Source organism: Callithrix jacchus, chromosome 11 (genome assembly GCF_049354715.1).
Source record: "Callithrix jacchus isolate 240 chromosome 11, calJac240_pri, whole genome shotgun sequence".
Classification (NCBI taxonomy): Eukaryota; Metazoa; Chordata; class Mammalia; order Primates; family Cebidae; genus Callithrix; species Callithrix jacchus.
Genome location: NC_133512.1, coordinates 12,651,303 through 12,660,617, shown reverse-complemented (window position 1 = coordinate 12,660,617; position 9,315 = coordinate 12,651,303). Strand labels below are relative to the sequence as shown.

Below are 9,315 nucleotides of genomic sequence, written 5' to 3'. Positions count from 1 at the left end.
TCCGGCATATGAAAAGGACTGTCCCCCAAAACATCAGGAGTCAGGAAACATCCAGAAGACGGAAGCGCCTGGCTCTACGGCTGCATGCAGTGCCTCACTTGGCCAGAAGAGGTCAGCCGTGCCAGGCTGCCCCCAGCCATGAGAAGAGAAGCCTTCCCTCGCTGGCAGGTGGCTATGGCCGTCCCGCCTGGCTTCTGCAATCCTGCTGCCTGGGATCAGGCAGACAGATGGGCCTGCACCCCTGGGAGATGGGCCTTCCCGACCGCCAGCCTTCCTCTCCTCCAGCACACGCACATGTAGATTTCTGGGGGAAGCTGCCTGCCCTTCCTTAGAGGAGCCAGGGCAGCTATCTGCTGGTCCCTTTCTGAACATCTGTTAGTGTGTGAGTTGTGTCTGTGTTATATGCATAAGTGGCAGTATCACATGTACACCCACATACAGTTCCTTGTGCCCTGGCCTACCTCTCAGCTGCCTTCTCAGCCTGAAGGCTGGGCCTGTCTGCTGGCTCAGGGCCCTAGTTTGCATGTTACCTGCTTACCAGGCATCACAAGGCCAGGCTGGGGGCATGAGGTTGCGCAGGGGGAGGAGGAGTAGAAACTAGGGGTTTTTAGAAGAAGCCAAGTTTTTTCTTTGCAAAAGTTTGTACAGAGACGAGGGAGGCTGGACCTTTGGTCATGATAGGACTGAAGGTAGCAGGACCCAAGATTTGGGATCTCCATGATCCCTGCTCCCCTTCTGTTGACTCCTGAGGATTTCCACGAAGCCAGCGTATGTGCTGAGGGTGGGATGGTGGTATTTTCTGGGCAGAGCTGCCAGGGAGCAGCAGACAGTATTCTTGCAGTCTGCGGTGGTTAGGAATATTCAGAAAGAAAGAGTTAATGGAACTGGAGAAAAAGCAACAACTGCACAGACCCCATCAGCGGGCAGCCCTCCCACCTTTGGAAGATGAGATAGGGCAGATTGTGCCTGCAGGTCTGAGGCCTGGTCCTTGTCCCAGGTTGGCCTTCCCACCTTGCTTCATGGAGTGCTGAGGCTGGCCCTGGGCACAGTGAGTGCTCTGGATGTTACAGCCAAGCTGTATTCTAAAGTGTTACATACCCTGTCTCCAGGATGGCTTGTCTCTCTGACCTTGTCACTTCCAGGAACACCCTACCAAGAGAGCTTGTATCCCAGAGCCACCCTGGATGGAGAAGAGATTGGGTTTCCCCAGTGATTTCTTTTTGGGGGATGAGGTAGAGGAGCATGGAGCCAGCCTGATGCTGTATTCCTGCCTGGGGACAGCAGGGTCTGGGCCCGGAGCAGAGGAGTTTGGGTAAAGGTATGGTGGCTATTTGTTCAAAGTGTATGTTCCTTCCTCCTAATGGCCTCCCTGGGGGAAGCTGTTTCTATGTTTTAGGTCGGGGAGATGAGGCTCTGTGCAGGGTTTGGGCTCTGGCTTGTCCACCCCAGTGGAATAGCTGCTACTACGGGACTTTTGCTTTGGGGTTAGGTACCCTTGTGGGCACTCTGAGGCCAGGGCATTGGAAAGAATGGGAGGATTGCTTGAGCCCAGAAGTTCAAGAGTTTGAGGCTGTATGTATGATCACGCCACTGCATTCCATGCTGGGCAACACCATAACACAAACTCTCTTTCTCTATTTTTAGACGTAGTGTTGCTCTGTTGCCCAGGCTGGAGTGCATAGCGCAAGCTTGGCTTACTACCACCTCTACCTCCTGGGTTCAAGCAATTCTCTCTCCCCCAGCCTCTTGAGTAGCTGGGATTACAGGTGGCCACCACCATACCTGGCTGAGTTTTTGTATTTTTAGTAGGGACAGGTTTCATCATGTTGGTCAGGCTGGTCTTGAACTCCTGACCTCAGGTAGTCCACCCACCTTGGCCTCCCAGAGTGGTGGGATTATAGGCATGAGCCACCATGCTTGGCCATGAGACCCTGTCTTTAAAAAGTAGAGAATGGGAAGGTCCGTCTTCATGTTCTGAGACTACAGAGAGAGTATACAGGGCTCGTTCAACACCTCACCTGGGAGGCAGATACCATGTGCCCATTTACATGTGAACAAACAGGCACTCAGGGTTGGCCTCTTGGACTCAGTCTCTGTCCAAAGCCTGTGCCCTTTGCACAAACGTGCGAATCAGACTGGGCAGGCCTTGGTTGAGGGTATGTGTGCTATGGGTAAATGAACCTAGGGCTCTCTGGAAGCCTAGGCTTCCCTCAACAGCAGAGAGGCTTGGATGGTTTCCAGGCTGGTGACGCCCAGGGCTCAAGCAGGAAGGTCAGAAGAGTGCAGTGGCATCTCTGCTCTGGGCTGGCACAGTCTTGCCCACACCTACATCTGAGTGGGTGCCTGGGTGTCTGGACTGTGCTAGGGTTTGCAATGAGATGGATGAGGCACAGTCTTTTAGGAAGGAGCAGAGATGGTCAACTAAGGCAGACTGCTCGATAGTCATATGGAGAGTTCAGGCTATTGGAGGGCTGTAAGGGGTCCTGAGAAAGTGAGGTTTGTGCCGAGATGGAAAGGGTGGGAGGGAACAGCAGTCCTAGCAGGGGGAACAGTGTGTATAAATTCTCTGGGGTGGGAGGGATCCCTGCACATTTGAGGGTGAAAAGACCAGAGTGTTGTCACCAAAATACACAACGGGGGCTGAAAAATTGATTTATTTTTGAAAATATAATAGTCATGTCTTAAAAAGTCAAAAGATACAGAAGACAGAGGTGTTTTTTTGTTTTCTTTTGTTTTTGAGATGGAATCTTGCTCTGTCACCCAGGCTGCAGTGCAATGGTGCAATCTCAGCTCACTGCAACCTCCGTCTCCTGGGTTCAAGTGATTCTCCGGCCTCAGCCTCCCGAGTAGCTGGGATTACAGGCACGTACCACCACGCCCAGCTAATTTTTTCCTATTTTTAGTTGAGAGGGTGTTAGCCAGGATGGTCTCCATCTCCTGACCTCATGATCTGCCCATCTCGGCCTCCCAAAGTGCTGGGATTACAGGGGTGAGCCACTGTACCCGGCCTTGACAGAGTGTTTTTGAAAGCAAAGGTATTCTGATGATACAGCTGGTGATAGTGGATGGGACGACAGTGGTGTGCCCAGAAACCTCTGGACCTAGAGCGCAAAAGCCTTGGTACGTTTGCAGCCCAGCTGATTCTCTGCATCTGCCGAGGATGAATGACTCAGCTTTTGGGGAATTTCGAGACTTTGGACTTTAGGGGCAGGGGCCCCAAGAGGCAATGGTGATAAAGTCGAATTTGAGCAGAGAAGCTTCCCCTGTCAACTGTCACCTTTTTCCCCAGGAACATCATTATGTAAGACGCCTGCCTGTGGAACAGGCTGTGAGTGGCTGCTCTTCCATTCCTCACAGCCATTTTTTACGAGGGTAAAGATGGAAAGGAGTGGTTCATCATGGCAGTGTGCCAGGCATGATGCTGGGTAAATGCACATTATTTAGTTTACCTTGAAATGCTTTTGGAACTCAACGCATCCAGCACCTGTGTAGTCCTCCAGCCTACCTATAAACCTGCTTGGAAGCTGTAGGATTGGCGCAGAATGCACCAAGGGTATCTGGTACCAGTGAGCTAGAGAACAAGGCACATCAAGGGGGTCTTCAGACGAATACACCAAGAGCTGCCTCTACCACGTAGCATCCTGCTGTGGCTCACCTCAATGTCCCAGGTTCTCTGTGGGCACAGTGACCAGGTCAGACCACAGTGGCCACTTTCTGACTGGTCTCATTTGGGGAAGGCATGTCGCTTTTCTTGGCCCTCTCTAGGTGCTCACCTGTAGTGGGGGTAAAAGGCCCCCTCCAAGGGTTCCTGTAGGGGCTGGCTCAGGCACCCTACATACCTGTCACAGCCCAGCTCTGTGCTAGCACCTCCCAATACCTGTTGAATCCGCCATTGCCTTTGGGACGTGTCTCCGTATTTCCATGCGAACACATCTAGGGTACAGGCTGGGGTTCTGCATTTGGGTACTCACCTCTATCCCAGGTGAGGCCAAAGGTGCTGGTCTCCAGTTCACAGTTTGAGAGGCAAGGTTTTAATATCCGTCACACACATTTATTTTGCAGATTGGCAAGAGCTCAGATTGACTAGCCAACCCAGTGTCACCTGACCAAGTGGTCGAGGGGAGGTGCTCTGTCTTTCAGACTCTAGTCTGGAATTGGAGGTGGGATACCTAAATTCAGGTCTTGGATATGAAACTCCCCTGTCACATCCCTTCTCTGAGCCCAACACTTCATCCAAAAGTCATGGTGACCTGGGAGGCCAGGTAAAGTAGATGTTTAGCTAGATTGGAATTTCAAATAAACTGAAGAATTTTACAGCATAACTGTGTCCTGTCCGATATTTGGGACATAACGCTAAAACGAATATTCACTGTTTCTCTGAAATTCCAATATAGCTGGGCATCCTGTTTTTTTGTTTTTTTTTTTTGAGACAGAGTCTCACTGTTGCGCAGGCTAGAGTGCATTGGTGTGATCTTGGCTCACTGCAACCTCTGCCTCCCAGGTTCAAGCGGTGCTCCTGCCTCAGTACCCTAAGTAGCTGAGACTACAGGCTTGTGCTGTCACACCCAGCTAATTTTTGTATTTTTAGTAAAGATGGGGTTTCACCATATTGGCCAGGCTGATCTCAAACTCCTGACCTTGTGATCCACCTGCCTCGGCCTCCCAAAGTGCTGGGATTACAGACATGAGCCACTGCACCCAGCCAGCATCCTGCTTTTTATTTGCTAAATCTGCAACCCTAGGGTGTGAAACCTCTCTGACCCATGCACAGCCTCCTCCAGGAAGTCTTCCTGAGCCCCATCCTGGGCTGGGCATCCTCCTATGTGTGTCTGATACTGCTCTGACCTCATGAAGCTTCATTGCTGGGGGCCCTGTCCCCATCTTGGTGTAGGAGCTCTTTGGAGGCAAGGACCATGCCAAGTTTTGCATGTGTGTGTTCCTTCTGAGAGTATCCCTAATGCCCTGAAGGCAATTCTCTTTTCACAACCTTTGTACTGCCTGAGGCTTTTGAGGACTAATTCCAGTTAAAAGTGGAGGGAAAGGATATGGTAGGAATCATGGAGCTGGACTCTGCACCCACCCATGCAGCAGGCAGGACCCCTCCCTCTGTGTCACCTCCATGACTCAGGAAGCCCTCATCCTCATCCTCATCCTCCTAGAGGCTCCAGTTGTGCCCCACCTAAGCCCAGGGATGCTCCACAGGTCTCATGTTTGTCAAGGCCAGGGGTATCAGGTGTAGGCAGGGGCCCATGCCTGCTCCCGTCTGGGAGACCCTGCTTCAGGTCCCTCTCATGGCCCCTTTTGTTTCCCATGGCTCACTGTATGACTTGTTGGCTCAACTTGTTGGTTCTGTGTCAAGGGGGGCCATCACAAAAGACAAGGGGCCTAGAATGAGGGGTACCCATCAGCTTGCAGGGCTGGGATGAATGTGAGAAGAAATTGATGCTTGTACAGTAGAGACTAAGCATGTAGGGCCAGACCCCAGACCTTGTCTCCCCTCAGCCTTGAGGTGTGCTCTCCATTTTTGGTGGCTAACCCTACGTAGCGGTCTGGCTTCACCATCTTTGCCTTGCCTAGGCTAAGACCCTCTTCGGTCAGCACCTGCAACTGGGATGCTGGGAGCAACAGTCAGGGCAGAACTGCCCATCCTCCCTCCAGGGAGCCCTCAGGAAGTACTTGGGACCTCCCAGCCATTTACAAGTTCAGCCTGCCTCATGCTCTCCGTGGACCTGCAAGCCCTTTTCCTCAGCAGTGGGCTGGGGGACCAGGCTCCCCAACTGCTTATGCCTGTTCTAGTGGTGGGGAGATGGACGGTCGCACAGCCCTGAGTCTATGGGTTTGACAGCGATGGGTCCTGACTGCAACTGTATTCCTGAAGCGAAGTATCTAATACAGTCACTGAAATGTACAAATCGGACCCCTATAGGTGCAAGGATCCTTGGTGTAGGAGGTATGGCCCCTGCCCCAGGAACTAAGACCTCAGCCTCCAGAAGCAAAATGCATGAATGCAGTGATAGTTAGGCCAAGTGCCAAGGGAGACAGCCAGCCCCTGCTATCATGGCCAGAGCAGGGAGAGACCACTCAGGCTTGGGTGGTGGTGGGAATCCCCACTGCCAAGGAGATTCTATGCGCAGACCTTGGGAAGGCCCAGAGGAGCTTGAGAGCCCAGCTTGGCTTGGTTATAGCAGAGCTGAGTGGTGGGAGTGGATTAGTTGGCTTAGCACAGGCTTCCTGCAGGGTGGTGCTTCTCAGCCAGATTTGCCCCAGTGGGACTTTTAGGAAAGTACGGAAACATTTTACGTGGTTTTTTTTTTTTTTTTGAGATGGAATCTTACTCCATTGCCCAGGCTGGAGTGCGGTGATGCTGTCTCGGCTCACTGCACGCTTCGCCTCCTGAGTTCAAGAGATTCCCCTGCCTCCGCCTCCTGAGTAGTTGGGACTACAGGCATGTGCCACCATATCCAGCTAATGTTTGCATTTATAGTAGATAAGGGGTTTCACCATGTTGGCCAGGCTGGTCATGAACTCCTGACCTTAAGTGATTTGCCCTCCTCAGTCTCCCAAAGTGCTGGGATTACACGTGTGAGCCACCGTGCCTGGCCAAGACACACTTTAGGTTATCATATCTGGGGAGTGGATGCTACTGGCATTAGGGTTGCTGTCAAAGTCCTACAATGCACAGGGCAGCCCCCACAAGAAATTCTGAGGTTGAAAATGTCTATAGTGCTGAGGCTGAGAACTCTGCAGTAGAGCAACAGTAGGAGGGGGGGTGCTCATAGTCAGGTGGTGGGCAGCAGGGAATTACAGGCACACCAGCCAGGAGTGTATGCAGCTGCAAGTAAGAGACCACCAGGTGGCAGGAGTGGGAACAGAATGGCTTCTTTCTCATGTGTCAAGTGGTACTAGAGTCAGGCATGGTGGCCCTCACTTATAGTCCCAGCGAATCATTTGAGGCCAGGAGTTTAAGACCAGCCTGGGCAACACAGTGAAATGCTGTCTCTAAAAATTAAAATTAAAACAAAAATTATCCAGGGTCTGGGCACAGTGGCTCACGCTGTAATCCCAGCAGTTTGGGAGGCCAAGGCAGGTGGATCACCTGAGGTCAGGAGTTCCAGACCTTCCTGGCCAACATAGTGAAACCCTGTCTCTACTAAAAATACAAAATTAACCAGGCATGGTGACACACCCCTGTAATCCAAGTTACTCAGGAGGCTGAGGCAGGAAAATCGCTTAGAACTGGGGAGGTGGTGGTTGCAGTGAGCTGAGATCATGCCATTACACTCCAGCCTGGGCAATAGAGAACGAGCCTCTGTCAGATTAGATGGATGGATGGATAGATAGATAGATAGATAGATGATAGCCAGGCATGGTGGTGAGCACTTGTAGTCCCAGATACTCAAAAAGAAGAAAAGAAAGAGAAAAAGGAAGGAAGGAGGGAGGGAGGAATACATCTGATTTTTGTGTATTGATTTTGTATCCTTCGGTTTTGCCAAATTCATTTATTAGTTCTAATTTTTTTTATTAAAAAATGTTTTTGAGACAGGGTCTCACTCTGTTTTCTAGGCTGGAGCGCAGTGGCACAGTTATGGCTCACTTGTAGCCTCCATTGCCCGGGCTCTAGCAATCCTGCCTCAGCCTCCTGAGTAGCTGGGACTGTGGGTACATGCCAGCATGCCCAGCTAATTATTTTATTTTTTTGTAGAGGTAGGGTCTCTTTTTTTTCTTCTTATTTTTTAAAATTTTTGTTTTTTGGTTTTTTTTAGAGATGGGGTCTCGCTATGTTGCCCAGGCTGGAGTGCAGTGGCTATTCACAGGCACGATCCTACTACTGATCAGCACAGGAGTTTCGACCTGCTCCATTTCTGACCTGGGCCGGTTCACCCCTCCTTAGGCAACCTAGTGGTCCCCCGCTCCCGGGAGGTCACCATATTGATGCCGAACTTAGTGTTTTAGATTTTCTGCTTCATGAATCACTTTTGGTAGTTGAATTTGAGCAATTTGTCCATTTCTTCTAGATTTTCCAGTTTGTTGTCATACAGTTATTAATAGTATTATCTTATATTTTTTATTTCTGTAAAATTGTGAAGTTCCCACTTTCATTTGTGATTTTGGTAATATGAGTCTTCTCTCTTTTTTTCTTCGTCACTTTACCTAAAGATTTGTCAATTTTATTAATTTTTTCTTTTAAAATTTATTTTTCTGTATTATTTGCATTATTTTAGATTACTCCTTCAGAAGACTTTTTTAAGAAGCCAAATTTTTGTTGCATAGCTATTCTCTATAGTTTTCTATTCTCTATTTCATTTATCTCAGTTTTAGTCTTTATTATTATTTATTTATTTATTTTTATTTTATTTTATTTTTAAGTAGAGACGGGGTTTCACCCTGTTGGCCAGTCTGGTCTTGAACTCCTGACCTCATGATCCGCCCACCTTGGCCTCCCAAAGTTCTGGGATTACAGGTGTGAGCCACCACACCCACCCTATTATTTTTTAAAATTCTAGCTTTGGGTTTAGTTTTTCATTTTCTAGCTCCTTAAGGTGCGCAGTTAGAAAATTTCAAATCTTTCTTCTTCTCTTCTTCTTCCCCTCCTCCTCCTTTCCCCTCCCCTCCTCTTCCCCTCCTCCTCCTCCTCTTCCTCCTCCTGCTCCTCCTTCTTCTTCTTCTTCCTCTTTGTCTTTCCTCTTCCTCTCTTTTTTTTTCCTAGAGATGGGCTTTTGCTATGTTACCCAGGTTGGTCTCAAACTCCTGGCCTAATGTGATTCCCCTGCCATGGCCTCCCAAAGTGCTGAGATTACAGGCATGAGGCACCACACCTGGCCCTTTCTTCCTTTTTAAAAAATTAAAAAAAAATTTTTTTTTTGAGACAAGATCTTGTTCTGTCGCCCAGGCTAGAGTGCAGTGGTGTGATCTCAGCTCCCTGTAGCCTTGACCTCCTGGGCTCAAGTGATTCTCCTCCTTCAGCCTCCCAAGCAACTGGGACTCCAGGCACGTGCCACCATGTCTGGCTAACTTTTTATATCTCTCTTGTAGAGACAGGGTTTTGCCATGTTGCCCAGGCTGGTCTCACTCAATCCTGCCCCCTTGGCCTCCAAAGGGCTGGGACTACAGGCGTGAGCCACCGCGCCAGGCTGCTTTCTTCTTTGATTGTGCTTTTGGGTAAAAATTTTTCTCTTAGCACAGCTTTGTTGCATCCCATAAGTTTTGGTATGTTGTGTTTTCATTTTCATTTGTCTCAAGGTATTTCTAAATTTCCTTTTTGATTTCTGTTTCGATCCATTGGTTATTAAACATGTGGTGTTTAATTTCCAAATA

At 49.5% G+C, this 9,315-nt stretch overlaps 1 long non-coding RNA gene across 2 annotated transcripts; it reads left to right on the top strand.

The window, feature by feature from the left end:
- The first annotated feature begins 41 nt into the window (after nt 1-41).
- On the top strand, nt 42-1,340 carry LOC144578325 (uncharacterized). Of its 2 annotated transcripts, none has more exons than XR_013523858.1 (2): nt 42-168; nt 1,143-1,340. It is a non-coding gene; the product is annotated as an uncharacterized LOC144578325 (long non-coding RNA). The 2 variants fall into 2 exon arrangements; XR_013523857.1 differs by lacking the exon at nt 42-168 and adding an exon at nt 249-382.
- Nucleotides 1,341-9,315: the final 7,975 nt, after the last annotated feature.